The sequence below is a fragment of the Aptenodytes forsteri genome, unplaced genomic scaffold (assembly GCF_000699145.1).
Source record: "Aptenodytes forsteri isolate BGI_AS27 unplaced genomic scaffold, ASM69914v1 Scaffold94, whole genome shotgun sequence".
NCBI lineage: Eukaryota > Metazoa > Chordata > Aves > Sphenisciformes > Spheniscidae > Aptenodytes > Aptenodytes forsteri.
In genome coordinates this window covers 3,592,192-3,597,261 of record NW_008795017.1, presented here as the reverse complement: position 1 = coordinate 3,597,261, position 5,070 = coordinate 3,592,192, and positions in this window count along the sequence as shown.

Here is a 5,070-nt window from a genome sequence, read left to right as displayed (position 1 = left end):
CCTCCTTCTCACAGGGAAGGAAGCAAATCCGTGAGAAAGCAAGCTTTGCCAGCGCCGCTGCTCCTAGCGAAACAGCTTAGCTGCTACCCTATTCCCCAGGCGTTCATCTCTATCGTTCAAAAAGCGCCTGTGCAAGAGGCTGCCAGGCGTTGAAATTTGTGCAGGCGGGGGGTAACGGGGGCGGCCGTGTGCGCCGCACAGCCTGCCGCTCTCCTTGCTGGGCGAGACCCCATCTTGTAACGGCCAAACGCCCGGCAGGCGGTGGAGCCGTTCCGGGCAGCCTTACGGTGACATCGGGAAGGTGGGGGTTGCTGTTCCAGGCTTGGTGGAGGAGGTTAATTTTCTCACCCTACAGCAAACCCGTGTCCCTTATCAATGGAAAACAGTGGATCCAGGATTTGGTTGATCAGAACCTTGCCAGCAAATGTAAAAAGACACGTTTTCATTGCTTCGTAGCATCACCGTTTAAACAAGTACGGACATGCAAAAGTCAGACCGTTACTAATTTAAGTTACAAGAGCAACGACAAGGATCCTCGAGAAACAATGAAAACCAAATACTTAACACAACAATATGTAAGTCCAGTACAAGATGCAAACTGAAACCGTTTCAAATAAGTCTTACGTATGGTATTCACTGGATGATGTATTTCAACAATGATGATACCAATATCATGACTAGAAAGGACTCTATTCTAGTTCATATTAGAGGGCATTATAGCCGAGATTCATGGGAGATTAACACACCTAAATATAGTGTCTACGTGGGTGCTAGACGTTTAAGCTCCCCTTTCAGAGAGCTAAGACTTCACTTGCTTGAATGTAGGTTGTCTGGTGGCATTTGAGATGCTGTATGTTATCCAGGACACCTAGATGGGGCTGACACAAGACCTATGGAAAACCCACGCCCTTCTGCAGCATGAGCTGGAGGCCAGGCAGGACGTGCAAGGACATCTCAAGTGGCACTAGCTCAGGCAGCTCAATCTCATCCCCAGTAAATGCAGTTAATGAAGCCTGAGGAGCAACGCAGCGCAGTAGCCATGAGGTGTCTTCTTCGGGGTGAGCTCAATCATTTCTAGGTTCCACTGCCTGATTACTTAGACCACCGCTGGCTATTAATAGACATTTAAAGTTGAATTCACTTGTCCACACGTAGAGGTCTTGTGCTATTTGGGATGCCCTAAGGAATCCCAGGCATCCGCAGGGGGTAGGTTGGTGTGACGCAAGGCGTGCAGAAGACCAGTGTCATCCTGGAAAAGCAGCTGAAGGCCCAACAGGATGCTCCAGGGCACCTCAAAAGGCACTAGGCAGGGTCAGGAGGACTGAACCCACAAAGAATTCCTAGAGGTGTAAAACACTGCAGATTCTTACAGACTGGAGAATTACGTGACTTTCTTTAAGTGAGACTGCCCCAGGATTCCTGACCCTCTCGTCCGTTCTCCAGGTGCATTTAACTGACCACAGTGCAAAACAAGAGGGGTAGAACCCAGAGGTTCTGGCTGCACAGCAGGAAACAGTGTTTTATTTCAAGTTGCTTGAAATTAATTTTTGTTCTTTTCAATCAAATTCAGTTCTCAGGCAAAGTTGATAAATCTGAGCCTGGCCAGTCATACATTTTTCTTAGAAAATCAAAGGGGAAAAGATCAACTAGAATGTGAACTATTAAAATTTCGGTCCAGATAACTTAAGAGCAGCCAAATCTGCCTGTTACACTTACTACAGAGTTAAAAAAATCAGGATCTGAATGATGCAGGAGAAGCTTTGACAAAGCATTTTGCTTCCTGTGTATAATGAATCTTTGTTGCATCTAGTAATGATATACTTTTAGATTTTCCATTCAAATGAGTATAGATGAGCAGGTAAGTGTACTGACTGCAAATAGGTGTGATATAGGATGCTTTCAACCAAGAGCAAATAATTTTGCTTACTTTTTCTTTCTTTTTCTAGTGTCAGAATTTGCCGTGTGCATTACCTGGTGACAGACATGGTGATGCAGTGTTCTGAAACATTGTGGTTATAAGCAAACTGAATGTTACCTTTGCTGATTTTAATGATAACTAGACAGTGCACCTTCAGTACGTACATGCATATAATTATGTTAAGTACAAGTTTCCAGGTATATTCACATTGAAACAACATTTTACGTTCAGCGTACAAAAGTAAATAGATGCAATTCATCAGGAAGGTTCTGTTGCACTTCACAGTACAGAGAGAGCGAGTAATCAATATTCTTTAACGTAATTAAGAAATAGATACGCAGCTAAGGCATTATGATAAAGAAGTAGTCTGCACACTAATCTTAAAAGTACACAGAAAAATGTTTTCATTTAAATAGTATTTTGTTATCCATTATCAAGTTATTTAAGAGTTCCTTCACTGAAATATTTTAGACTGTAATTTTAAATACGTTGCTACAATGATAATAAAACACTCGCGGGACTAGGAAACAGGATTTTTAAAGATTCTTTTTAAACAGAGGGGAAAAAAAGGCCACACATTACTGGAAGACTAAACAGGTAATGCACATAATAGATGTATAAATTGTTTTATAGAGATCTACAGCTGTAGATCTACGGGTTGCTGTTTTGCAAGCGTAAAACAAGCTTTCCCATTAGTATCAATGTCATAATTGTATAGGTAATTAATTTTGGTTATCTGTTAGAGAAATTTGCCTTGGGAGATACTTCAAGTAGGATATTTCAGTGCTCTTAATGACTGTTTGAAGAAGTACTCATGAACAGAGAGAGGCAAAGTCACGGAAAGGTTCATTGCATTGATGGATCAAAGGGAGCAGAAAGACACATGGTGATCACGAGGGAATTAGACAGCTTTGAGATCACATGGCACAACATGCAGTACCAGCCAGGGAAATGGCAGGGGAGACGTGAGCTGTCACAGCTGTGTTACCACCAGCACATGCCGCACACTCTCCATATCCCATGGCACGTGGTGCTGCATGCTCCTTCCCTCCTCCACATTCACTGCTGCTTCATCCAGCCTAAAAAAATGTATAATGGGGGGAAAAAAAGGTTTAAAAGTCACAGTAAAACCAGAAAATGTGATAATAGAAAACATTCAATAGGACATTGCTTAGGCATTAACATCAAGTTTCCTTGATAATTTTCTATTAAAACAATAAGTTAAGTAGCAAAATATTTTCCACTTCAATAAAAGTAACCAAAGCAAATAATTCTATATGAAAAAATAAGAAACAGAAAAGTGACATTGCTGCAATAAAAACACTTAGGAAGGAAATAACATATATTGTAGAATCTAGAAACCCGACACCCCTTCAGCTTGGATTTTACCTTATTCACTGTAATATCCACGCATACAGAAGCATCCCCAACAGCTAGTGACACTGCTAATGCCACTGCAGCAAATAACATTTCTTATATGTTAACGCTAGCGTCAACTGACACAATTCTAAATTTAAGAAGCTTATGAGAATGTAACATTTCTAAAATTAATCACGCAAAGCATTTCCATGGCTTGAGACTGCAGCAAGGATCCAGTGAAAACGGCACTTGGTTTGAGATGGGAAAGAACTGCCTTATCTAGGTGATGAGGTTTACTATACCTTTCAGACCACTAGTCTGTGGGTAGAAATATATGATGTACATACTCGAACATCAGCTAATTCTGTTTCCATTATTAAAATGTATAGTCTAAAGAAACAAAAAATGGAAGATTAGACAATAATCACTATTTCTATGAATGCCATCACACGCATCAATATGTTAGGTTTTTGCATAACTTCTGGAAAGTCCTTTGTTGTGCCCCAGGGGGCACCATGATTGAAAAGAACTAGAATAATCGCAGTTATGAACACTGAATGTTTAATTAGCCTAGAAAGGAAAAAGAATAAACCAAAACAAGCAAGCAGAAAAACCCCATAGAGTCGTTATTTCAGCTACAAATCTTCTCAGTGTCTTTTTCTGGAGAGCTTGCAGTAGAGACTCTCCTCCTCCACATGTGTTGCTTTTTTATATATCACTAAAAATGTTAGAGAGAAGCAAAGGAAGGTGAATCCCTGGCTAATCTAAAAAGTCTATAAATTTAGAGTCTAAGACCTTGACCTATATGTTAGCTACCTAAAGCACGATTTAGATGTAACAGTCCAAGTCCAAAGCTATGATTCAGTATGTCTTCCATCAGCTGCTTCAACCTGCTGCTGGAGATACTTAAACCCGTTAGGGGTCTTCATCTAAGGTTCTTGGAGATGTCAAGAGCTCTGCTTCTGTGCACGACCAGACCTGCCTGGCCCCCACAACTCAAGCCCTCTCAGTTTAGGACAGATAACGTGGAAAACCAAGTGCATCCTTCTGTTTAATTTCTTGTGGGGCTTCATTTACATTTGATATACAGAAACATGAGCAAAAAATGCACTGCCTTTTGAAGAAAATAAAACAGCAGTAATAGGAGAAATTGCCTAAGTGCTGTATGATAGTATAGTGATTAGACTATGAAAATGAGAACTGGATGCACCATGTACTCTCTACGAGGGGGTTAAATTCCCACTTGCAGAGATGCCACTCAAAGGCAGGTGCTGGAAGTGTTCAGGCTCTTGTTTCCTTCAGAGCATGTCTGGTTCAGAAGGGTATGCAGAACGTTACTCCATACGAGCTACGAAACACTCCCAATATCTTAAGCAAACTTAAGGCAACGTAAGGCAAACTCAAGACTTAGTAAGGACTAAAAGCCACAGCTCTATTCTGCCAAGGAAGAAGCATCACCAGGGGAGGAAGCATCGCTACCTTGCGGACTCCTGCACCACTTGAGTATTTGTTAAATAAAGCACCCAGGGAAGTCCCAGAAACAAGAGTTTCCTAAAAGTGTCTTTAATTATTCCAAAACCTTCAGACTTGCTAAAGGCAGTCAGTATGTAATGAAAACAAATGGCCTCTGCATTATTTTTGCGAGTTTAACAGACAGCAAACAGATGAAAAGCTGCAAGAGGAGGAGCTGTTACGGGCTTTTAAGGGGTTGTCTCATCGCGTGCAACAACCCTCCCCGCTCCGAGAGGGAGCCTCTACCCCCTCGCACCCACCCGCGCCTCCTCGCCGTGGAC